A 12,149-nucleotide genomic window follows, 5' to 3' on the forward strand; every position below is an offset into this window, starting at 1 on the left:
GCTGTTTCTTTACTTTGTCTGATCCATTTTTTTTTTTTGGATGGACCAGACTTGCAGCCTGTGGCACCAGCTTAGTGTTCAGTCCACTTGTTAACTCCCTCACCTCCCTAAAAGCATGTCTCGATGTGTCTTTTGGCAGCAGACTACACAGGATATCTTTATCAAAGTCATACTGAACCTTGGATTTAGCACAGTGGTGCACTGAGGTTGGCAATGTGGCTAGCACCTGTTTCTCACATTTATGTCACACCTTGCTGTAACAACCTGGCTGTTGGTTTGCTTACAGAGCCTGAACACGTGTTCGGCATGGCCTGTTTTGTGTTTAGATAGCCACTGTCCAGAACAGCCGCCCGTCATGTGCAGCAGAATACGCAGTTGGACTTGTTTTAAATCAAGCGCTGTGTGTCCAGTAGCACTATGCTGCTAACACTACTTGACACTAATCATTTTGCAGGCTACCATAGGCCATGTGCTACAAGGTCAGCTCTACTAGTACTGATGTCCGTGGGTGTCCCATTGCACTAAATTAACTGGCTCATTGATTTTCTATGAGGGCTGACAGAGTGCAGACAGACAGATTGTGTGTCCTTCCACGACTGATATGGTATCTTTCACATCAGGTAGCTTCGATGATGGCCAGAACACGGAACCGACTCCAGCTCTTGAATTGGATAATGGGATGCGGACAGTTTAGCTTGTTTTTCGGACGGTGTGGGTGTTCATGTGGTGCTGATCCTGAAGCCGGTTTCGTGATTGTTTGTGCGTGTAGAAAATGCTTTCAAAGGCAGTCAACTAGGTATTATTTGCTTCCCCTTTTTCAGTCACGGTTCTCACATACTTATGAGGTGCGGCAGAGGCAATGAGGAAACTGTGGTTACTTTCACATTGAACTTTAGATGCACACACCCACACGTACTCACTCATCCTAAGAACTTTGATATGGTCTTTTTTTGAACCTGGACAATAGATAAAGTAGTATATTGCTCCACAGCACTGCCCTGTACGTTGATAGAAGCTTTATCTTGTATTGGATTCAGGTGATGGAGAAACATGAAGAGTGTCTGAACGAATGGCTTGCTAAGAGGGCTGGTCTATGTGATGTCTTGCTGCTGTTGGCTGCATGTGGTGCACAGGGACCTGAGGGTCAGTTCATGTTGAGTTCTCACTGAAGGCACGGCTGGTTAAGCTTAGTGACCTGTAATATGATATGATCAGCTATGTGGAACTGGATTTTGCAGTTGTATATTGTTTTTGAATGTGAAGTTCTGGGTTTTTAATTAACAGGTCCCCATAGGGCCACAAGGTCAGATATGATTTCATAATACAGACTGCAAGGAGACACAAAGTTGTAATAATATAATCTTGTAAGTTCTGTAGGGCTGTAACGGTTCTGAAACCGAGACCGAAATCGCGACACAAAAGTCCACAGTCTTGTGTCGTGGATCCGAGAGACAGAACCGCGACACACTCGCTCCCTGGACTGTTGGGCTCTCATTAAGACAGTGTAACTGCGGCGGTGGCAGCGGCCCGTGGGGTGGTAGCGTGTACGCCTATATCGTATTTGGATTGACAGTAGGTTATTCTAGGTCATTTTCAACCTTATTTTAGTGTTTATTTACTACTTTAATCTGCTCCCTTTCTCTTCTCCCCACACTCACACACAGCACACACACCTAGCCTGGACCTCTGGTCACTCATGGCAAACACGCCTGCTTGCTCCGCCTCTTTCTGTCTCTCTCTCTCCCTGTGTGTGTCTCTGCTGACTTTCTCCATCCGCAGTACGTTTCGTAAACCCACCCGTGATTCAGTTTCCAAGTGCACCGCATGTGGGTCCAAACCGAAACTAACGTTAGTGAGTGACATCTGCAGTGGTGCGTTCACTGACGCTCCGTAATGTAAAATTTCTGCCGTATCCGCTTAATGTAATATCAGATAACATCTCTCTCTCTCTGTTTCTCTGCAAAACGGGGAGAACCGCGGTATGAACCGAACCGTGGCTCAAAAATCGAGGTCTGAACCGAACCGTGGATTTGGTGAATCGTTACACCCCTAAAGTTCTGACATTTTTTTCCTTTTATATTTGAACTGAACAAGCAAAAACAGCCAAATCTGTCTGTTAAGCCGTTAGCCAAGTAGACTTTACCGCATCAAGTCATTCCATCGCTGCTCTGCTGGTCACTGTCTCTGACTGCTGCTCCTGAGAAGCTCCTGATCTATAACGCTTGTTGTGTAACTATGACATCCATGACTTGTCATGTCATTAGCTGCGGCAAGTTTTAAAATGACAGTGATTTTGATCATTATAATGCTGTTTGTCACATTTTACCTTTTTAAATTGGGGCCGCTGCAATTTGGATATTGCACTTGCAAATTTTGCTAATATTGTGATTAATTTGCAGCCCTACTTCTTTCTTCTGTTTTCATGTAATTCAAAACAAAATACAAAACGTAGCTAATGTCAAAGTCCCAGAATCTTCAAATTTGGTGAAACCTTATTAAAAATGCAGAAAAAATCAACGATGACAAGATAAATCTTGTGGCCCAGTATTAAACCATGTTCCAGTGCAACAGATGCTGCAGAGAATGTTTATGACCTGGGTTTTAGATATGAGCAGCTAGTCCAAAGTGTACCCCACGAGCTGTGTGTAGAGCTGTTTAATATGCCCTTCCCATTCCATGAATTTGTAGTGTACCACCATCTGCACTGGTTGCGCTAAGAGGCTGCTTGCCACCCTGCACTCAGAATTATTGATAGTCACTGCCCATATGCAGCTCACTATACTTTATTGTGCTGAGCAGGGCTGTTTAGCAGGCATAACAGTCTGTGTGCTCTACCAGGTGGCTGTTGGGAGCGATGCACTTATAGGGACTGATGGTAATTGTATAGGTCCCATTTTTGGCCGGGCTGTGCAGCCGCAGCCCTCTGCAGTTGTTGTGTTGAGGGTACTTGGAGCCACTGATGGCCACTCTCTGGTACTGAGTTTTTTTGTCTGTACTCGTCTGTGCACCACGGTGCGGTTTAGTCAAGTGTTGCAGTGGCTGTTGTGGGGCGCATGATGCTGTGGTCAGAGCCATTAGCCTTGTGTGTTTGTTGCTCTGAAAATGAGTGTAATGAGTTGAAAGTGCTTATTGTTTGTCCAGCCCAGGACGCAGACAGGGTTGCTTTTGGTTTTTTGAGTAGCCATCAGTGGGAAGCAAAACCCTTTTTATTACTTGAAGCCAAAAACAGGTGTGTGCTTTTAAGGATGTTTGGGAGAACATCTGTAAAGCATAATTAGGAACCCATGTCTTTTCTTCTGCATCCTATGACAGTTGTGGCAGGGTAAAGTGCAGCGCAATCAAGGAAAATGAGTAGTTTCATTACAGAGGATGATGTCTCACCTTCATGTACCAGCTGATAGTGGAGACCGGTTAAAGCTGCTGTTAAAAGGTTCAGTGTGTTGTGCTCAAGGCACTCTTTAGTTGATGGAAAGCCCTTGATTTACAAAAGCCATCCTGCTACAACTAGCCATTGATGACCCATAGCAGTGATCAACCTATTTACAGATGTGTGTGCCTGTGCCCTGCGGAGCTGTCTGGCAGGCCTTGGCGTCTGCACCAAAACGGTGTCTCTTGAGGGAAGCCAGAGGGGCTCTTAATTGCAGTCCTGGTTACTGTAGCCCGCTGCCAGTAGATGGGAAGAACAGTTAATCCATGCTATTGTTTGGACTGGGCCAGGAAAGGATGAGAGGGAGGCAGGATGCAGCCATTACACAGTCCTGTGTTGACACAGACTGACTTGGTTTGATTAGAACTCATTCATCTGGGTTCCTACCACTGGGCCAAAGACCAGCTTCCTCATTATCTGTAGCATTTTCCTCCCCAAACAAAATGCTTGTAATTGTTTCTTCCAGAGGTGGATACCAGGGTAGATGTGTGTTGTCTTGAATTCTATTGGTGAGCTAAGAATTTTCTATCATATTCATAATGACTGTAGACTAAGCAAGTCTCAGTCTGTATCCCTGTGTACACACATTTTCTATACATCTAGGTTGCTGCATGAATAACCCTTCATATCTTTGTTTGTTCTGGTTTGCCTGTTACATAAATCACTGGTGCTTTTGACTCTACAGATGTGTTAAATGGCCAAGGTCACAGAAAGCCTCCAGTAACCCAGCTGGCCTTTGTTTCATTACCCTCAGAGTATCCAATAGAAACAAATGGGATGGAGTATAACACTTATATTAATGTTATCTGCTTTAGCTTCAATATTTACTCTTGTATTTCTATACCTGGAAATCTGTCTCATCTCTAGATTTAGTTTGTCTTTCTATTGAGCAGCACTGTGTTAAAAGTGAACAATACTAATACAGAGCTAGCAGTTCATTATGAAGAGCTGTGTCCTGCCTGTCACTGACGAGTAATGCTGACATTACAAATCAGTCAGGCGAGGACGTCCTCTCTTTTTCAGTTGGATTTGGACTATGCACATAGAGCAATATTCAAATTCCCATCAGAGGTCAGATTGTGAATGCACAATAACCGTCTACACCGTACACCTGCCTATATTTATCTTTGATCTGCCTTTTTCTCTGTGCCTTAGGCATTTCAGGATGGAAAGATGTGAGGTAGATCTAGAGAGATGATAAATATACAAACTCTGGTGCAGCAAATTCATAAAATGTACAACTATTTTCACATACTGGTTGGCAGTGGTTTTCAGAAGAAAATCTAAAAATAGATGTCATTCATTCATTTAGTTTACCCCTTTAAACCCTGTACTCCATGTACATATAGTGGGCCTCATGCAGCAACATTCTCCTAGATATCTCTTAATATTCTGTTAAGAGAAAATATAAGTCAACATCAGATGCAAGAAACATTCGGAATGTTTGTTAAACAATAGATAGATGGATAGATATAAAATATAGTGTATATATAATATCGATAGAAAAATAAACACTAAATAACAGTGGACCAATAGTATCTTTAGCCCATGCAATCACTATAATTACTCTAACATATAATCAAATGTTATTATAGACTGTGACAACTAGATGTTTTGTTCTGATCTTGGTAAGAGTGCTCTCGACCACGCGTAAAACTTTCTCTTGCCTAAGAGCAAAAATAAGAAAACATTGGTGAATCCCAAAAATCAATGGGTACTAACTAAATAAATAAAAACAAATCATTGATACGAACACAAATAAGAGAACATTTGATCATAATTGCTTCTTGCACGAAGCCAACTGTCTCAAAAACTTCTTACTTTTTACTTTTGGACCCTGCTGTACGATTATCCTCATCAGTTATCAGTCTTTTCACCCTGATGGAGGCTAAGCATGTCTATATGCATCAGAGTTGTACCTGTCATACCAAAGATACTTTAAAAAGTATTTCAGGAATGGGGACTCAAGTCCTTTGTGTTGTTTGTTAACACTGTTTTTAGAGAATATATAATAGACAGCCCTCTTATGTGTAGCTTTACAAAAATATGAACAAAATGAAAAGTGATGGCAGCTCTCTGCAGTTCGATCTGTGATGTTTGACAGCCTGCTTCACAGGACTGTCTGACTGTCTGAATAATGATATAGTTGTGTTGCTCCGACTGCCTTCATTGATCATAATGGAAGTGTTTAGTATTATCTATTACTAAATGGATGATCCAGTCTTGATTAAGTGTCTGAGGAACGATGGGACCATATAGCCTGTTAAACTGCCAAGGGTGTGTGTGCGTGTGTGTCTGTGTGTGTGTCTCTGTGTGCGTCTCCCACTTAGAGGTGACACTCGGGAGGAGAAGCTGAATCTCAAGGGAGAGGAAAGACTGTGGAGGAGTGTTGCATTTGAATGAGTAATGCACATATCGTTTTATTTCCATTAAAACCAGTATAATGACGCCAGTTGGCAGGTCGGGTCTAGTTCTTCATATCAGGTACAACATGAAAATCCCATGAGCACCAGGAACATGGAGTAATTACTCCTATATATATATATATATATATATATATATATATATACACACATATATAGTAACTTGTAGATCTGTGCTTCTTGTGTTGCTCTAGTCTCACATTCTTGCCTCTTGCATTCAATTCAAAGTATACGAATGCAGGAAAAGACAGTGTGTAACCTGATCTTCTTCTGTATGACTGTCTGTGCGAAAGAGTGATTTGGAAAGCCAAGGAAGGATGGAGGCCAGACTCAGGCATTGGGGCTGAGGGAACAAATGGTCAGCTGTCAGTCAGTTGGAGTCGGGATTAGTCAAGGCTAGCTGTGCTCCCTAGAGAGACAGCCAAACGCATGCGCATTGATTTGGTGACAGGTGACAAAGGTTGAGAAATCCACTCAGTCTCAAGACATCAGGCTCTGAGTCAAAGTCTCCACCACTACACTTAAAGGTCCAGTTTGTAGGATTCAGTGGCATCTAGCGGTGAAGTTACAGTTGTATAAAGCCAGTTTTTGGTTTGTATGTTCTTGGGCTACTGTAGAAACATGGCAGTTCAATGTGGTGGATGCTCCCTCTGTAGAAATGTAGCATTTTTTGCCACACAGGAAAATGGGGAGAGAGGAGTATGACATCATCATCACATGATATAATCAAGTTGAAAGCATCCGTTTTAAAAATTCCAGTGAGCAACTACAACTCCTGCCAGTGCCAAACACACATCATCCATTTATGTACAATTGAAAGAAAACTTTGCTCAACGCCATTAAAGGTATTAAATAGGGTTGGGATGTTTGTCCTACTCTGACACGTGTGCTGTGATGCGGTTGCCACGGCAGCCGTAGGATGTATAGAGAAGCGTGCTGCATCTTTTTCAGTGAAAGTAAGCTGAGAGTTGGGGAACTACCACCAGTCATTAGCTTACTTTCTTCAGGGCCTGTGTGGTTCCCAGGTGCAGGCTGCACAGTGGGGACTCATCACTCTGAGGGCGAGGGCGGCAGAGTGCCAATTAGTTTTTGGACTTGAGCTGAAAATTGTGATATGACTCTGGAGGTGGGATTGACGCCCTTTGGATTTCTGTCCGATGGAGCTGTAACCACTGTGCAGTTTCTATTGTTTTGCTCTCTTTTATTCCAGAGCCTTCTGTGCTTTTCAAAGGAGCAGTGCAACTTAGGAGATTTGAGCTTGTTGCCTGCAGTCATTCCTTTGTAGCCACTGCACTCTAAACTGCTGATGCCCTCACAGCCTTCTCTGTCTCCTTTAAACTTTCACTCAGCCTTGACTTAGAGTGCACTTCAAAATCATTAGCATGGGGGTATGTAAAAGGCCTTTATGTTGTGAGGGAGGTATTTGAAATGACATGATAGTGAGTGTTGAGTTATACTGTAGTTGGGAGATGCACAGATATGATACTGGTACCAGTTTTGATACTGTGCTCATGAGGCACAAAATGTGGGTCTTGCTCCTGCACAGAGTTAGTGTTAGTTAAGTAATACTTTAATTAGACATCGTCTGATTGAAATGATGAGCCGCTTTGCTTTGCTTAAGTGTTGTTTTTGTTTTCTTACCAGAATTCAAGTTTAGGACCGTAAGAATATGTCACGAATGAGGTATCAAGGCACAAAAACATCAGTTTCACTTCAGAAATATTCATTGTTTTGCACAATTTATATCCTACCTCAGTAATAAAAATGTATTCTTTCATTTGATAAAGAAAACAGAAAATATATTTTGTAGATTTCTGTCTGACATTTTTCGTCTTTAATCTCATTTTGTTTAAACAAATTGTGAGAAAATCCTCTTAGGATAATTTATAATAACATAGATATCCCCAATATGTATCATAATGTATCAACCCCAATAATTATCTTGCATCCATATTTTGGAGTAGAATATGGACTGAGCTAATGGCTTTAGGCTGTCACTCCACACACCATCCTACCCTTTTGTCTGCGAGGCTGCTGACACAGCAGCTTGTTGGCTGGCCACAGAAGATCTGTTGCTACTAATTGCTGCAGGTTGTCTTGCCAATCAGCAAAATGACTGTTGCTGAAGTATACGTATATGCTATACTGTGTAAATCAGTTTAAATGTGTTTTTTCGATCCCTAACAGATAAACTCTGGATTAAGATAAACAACAAACCTATATAAGTCTATGTGCAGTATATTTTAGGCTTATATATCACTAGTCAGAAAGTTGAAAGATATTATAGTGTCATGATGTACCTCTGTTACCATTAAAAATGTCAGAAATACTGTGATAAAATGAAGCTCTATAATCCACCACTACCTTGATTTGTAGCCATAGTTTACTGCTCAGTGAGTAATCAGCTGGAGGCAGAAGAGGTGTGTGACATGTCACACAGAGCACGGTGCCACACTCTGCACCGGGATCAGTTTTTAGGCTCAGCGTGAGATTTTTCCATTTTGACTTGGCCACCTCAATTTGGCTCGTCCCCTCCTCTGTCATCTTCTCCGTTCCCTTCCGCTTCCCTAACAACGGTGCAGGTCGAGCTGGCAGATGTCTGGTCCGCTCTGGATCTGACACATCTGCTATTAATATACACAAACACAGCTACTGAGTGGGACAGGCACTCTCTAGCTGTCTTCATCCAAAAGTTCACATCCTAGATAAAGCAGCCAGCGCTGTGAGCGCTCGGTGAGCTGGCCAAACGGTGAATCAGTCAGATGTGTTCTCATTTGTTGTCAGTATCTCTTTCCACTGCCAGTTGATGGGGAAGTGGTTAAGATTTAAGACTATTTTTATCACAGCCACATTTTATTAGGTTAGTTCTTTTCTTAATCTCAGACTAAATAAGGACTTAGAGACGTATCCTCTTTTCAAGAAGAAAGCAATAAAGGAAAGAAGATGAAGAAAGGAAATGATTTTGGCCTTAGTTCTAACCAAAGGAAGGAGCTGCTGGATTAACTATTATCACAGCATGACTCCACTGTAGAGAAAGGATGGCAAGCAGGCGGGAAACGGGTGATTAGGTGTAATTATTCCTTTCAGTGATCCATGACAAATGAGAGGTGGTGCTGCCGTGTGCAATGAGGCCCATCACTCCGTATCATCACAGGCCACTGGGTGGGCCTAGCTGGCTCTTTGGTATGCTAATTGACTGACTGGTTGATATGTGGACTAACGTGTTTGTTAACTTACAGACCGGCTAGTTGGCCCGGATTCCTGTTGTCGCTCTAAAGTTGAGTATCTGTTGATTCTTGAATTCAAGAACGTACTTTGACAGTTGGATCTTGTAGGCAGGATCATTCAGCGGAGAGAGAAGGAGGGTGGAGGAGGTGGCGAGAGAGTGAAAGCATTTAGAGGAGATCCAGGTCAGACCAGATCAGATTGAATTGACTGTTTTGCTTGATAAGTGAACATTAGCAGCACTATGAGATAAGAATTTCATTTTATTTTATATTTATTTAATGGTGAGAGACTGTTGTAAGGCAGGTTGCTGTTGTGTTATCACAGTTTTTGTTGTCTGATTTAAGCCTACAAAAACATTTAGCTATTGTAAAAAAAAAAAAAAAAAAATGTGTCAAATCTATGACATTCTTGCAACACACACAACTGTTTTTCACATGCAGGCCTTAAAGGGCCAGTGTGTAGGATTCAGTGCAACCAGCTGACACCCCATGAGTCAACCAAGTGTGGAAGAGAATCTACGGTGGCTGCGAAACCTGCAAAAAATGGTTTGTCCTTTCTGGTCTACTGTAGAAACATGGTCGTTCAACATGGCGCCCTCTGTAAAAGAGGACCCGCTCCCTCTGTAGATAAAAACATGTGATTATACACTAATATATATATAATCGGATTGATAATCCTCAGTGTGTATTTTGGTATTTTGCTTTTGTGAATGAAAACAATTGAATGAACCATCCATATGGTTAAAAAAATGTATTATATTTTTAGGCCAGCTTGTCCAGCCCTTTTCTATTTAAATGAATAAGATGTCCCAAAGTAGCTCCTCATGATGGAAAGTTTGAACACCTACAGTTAGTTCCATGGCAACTGAGCAAACTCAGTGTGCTGATGCGGTCAGAAGCTCCAGAACAGCAACTGAATGGACCTTGTGGTTTTGTTGTCAATGAGTGACAGGGGCAGCGATTTCTGACACAATCCCAGAAGTGCAGAAACACTTGTAGTAAACAGTAGGGCTGCACAGTATGGTAAAAAAAAAACATATTGCGATCATTTTGGTAGATATTGTGATATGATTCAGGATTAGTGTTTTTACTTTTTCTTTTCTTAAATCTGAAGAACAAAGATTTGTAGGCCAGGGCGTCTCTGCTGCACTACAGTACTTCATTATAATGCCGTTTGTCACACATTTTGTCCCCTTTACCTGCATATTGTACTTATTGTGATTTCGATAATGTTTTTTTATTGATTGTGAATCCCTAGTAAACAGAACAACTTTATCGTCAGGGTTTTGGCTTTGTTTCGTTGAACTATGGTAGAGTTCTCTTCAGACTCTTTCTCTAGTCTGCACCTTGGAAGTAGGTGCAGTTGTGCCACTGATCCCTTCTCTGCTTCTGCAATCCCACAAGTGCTCACACTCATGGAAACTTTGAATAGCTCCATTTCCAGTGCAATCGTGCAAACTCAGACTGCTGATGAGGACAGTGTGACACGGTTGAAAGCTTCTCAGAACAGCTCCTAAACGAACCTTAAGGTGATATTATTTTGTCAACACTGTAATACCCTTTAAAAGGCTTAGAGCAGGCACTAAGAACAGCTACAGTGTATACCCTAGAAACCTATTAATTACAGCGTCTCTCAGTGCTGATCTGGTCCAGTTCCTCCAACAGGGTCCCCTGTCATCGGTACTGTGGCTGCTGTCATTTCAAGCCGCTCGGTGGTTTATCAGAGCAAAACGCCTGAATGCAGAGTAGAAGAGGAAAAGATGCCAAGAGACAAATCCCACAGTCGCTAATTAAAGCATCATGGTGCCGCTGTAATACTGAGAGGGGGAGGAGGAGGAGAGGATGTTGAGGATATCGCAGATGTATTTGTGTGTATTAGGGGAAGAACATGGAGGGCTCAACACCAAAATAGACAATTTTAGAAAGATGAGGTGTGGTTAACGGTTGGGGACTGACGCTTTGGAGACACTGGAGCGGCTGAAGATCGGGAGGTGATTGAGGTGTAGGATTGTAGACCGAGACAAGGAAAGGACTCAAATATGAGCATAAATCGGGCTGAGTAGAGGAGGGGGATAATGGAGGAAAGGGGGACTGGGTTTTCCCCTTCCTGTTTCCTCTAAGAGCATTGTTTGTTTGTTGAGGCAGAGATAGGAATACAGAAAAGAAAAGTTTCATTTATTATATTTCTACAGGCAGAGTTGTATTCATTACTTAAAGCTTGCAGTACTGGTGCAAATATATATTTGGGAACGCAGCACTTTGAATGTAAATGTGAAATATAATTGTAGACTTGCATCGTCCACTTTGCCAGACTGTGTGAGACAGAAAGATTGTAGACAAATATTGATGTGTAGCGGCGCCATGTTATTGTGTGCCAGTGTGTGCGTGTGGACAGATTTGCCAGCGGGCCTGACAGAGGCCTGTTTCATTCTCTAATTCGAGACAGGGAGCGTTGCTATAGTAACAAATGCTGCTGCGAGTGAACCAGGTGTGCAGTAGTACGCATGTGGTCCCTGGGGGCCTCTCTGCCTCTACTACCCCTCACCTCTCCATCTGTGGCTTAGGTCAAACTTATCTACAAATACAGACTCACACAAGCTGTTGAACACACACAAATAAATACATTGATAGTGCAAATTAATAGGAGGTGTGTGTGTGTGTGTGTGTGTGTGTGTGTGTGTGTGTGTGTGTGTGTGTGTGTGTGTGTGTGTGTGTGTGTGTGTGTGTGTGTGTGTGTGTGTGTGTGTGTGTGTGTGTGTGTGTGTGTGAGAGAAGGAGTGTATATGTGGTGGGTCACTCCTGGGTCAAGCTCCTTGACCCGACTTTAACACCAGTATAGTGTTTTTTTCACAGTGCAGCGGGTCCCAGGAGGGCCTGGGGTTGTTTATAGTTACATAACCCACTAAACCATGACTAAATGAATCATGTTTATAAGATCAGATCAAAAGCACTGATGGTTCATGGAAAACTGCAGCAGGAGCACAAAGCATACATCTTCTCTTTTGTAACTAAATGATAAAATCTCATGAGCCAAGCCTCTGTTGTACGTATTTGTAATAGAGTGAATGCCAG

At 42.3% G+C, this 12,149-nt stretch overlaps 1 protein-coding gene across 2 annotated transcripts in view; it reads left to right on the top strand.

The window, feature by feature from the left end:
* The window catches only part of snrka (SNF related kinase a), a 50,574-nt gene that overhangs the window by 1,924 nt on the left and 36,501 nt on the right, over positions 1 to 12,149 (top strand). The window lies entirely within an intron of this gene.

This window comes from Dicentrarchus labrax, unplaced genomic scaffold (genome assembly GCF_905237075.1).
Source record: "Dicentrarchus labrax unplaced genomic scaffold, dlabrax2021, whole genome shotgun sequence".
Classification (NCBI taxonomy): domain Eukaryota; kingdom Metazoa; phylum Chordata; class Actinopteri; family Moronidae; genus Dicentrarchus; species Dicentrarchus labrax.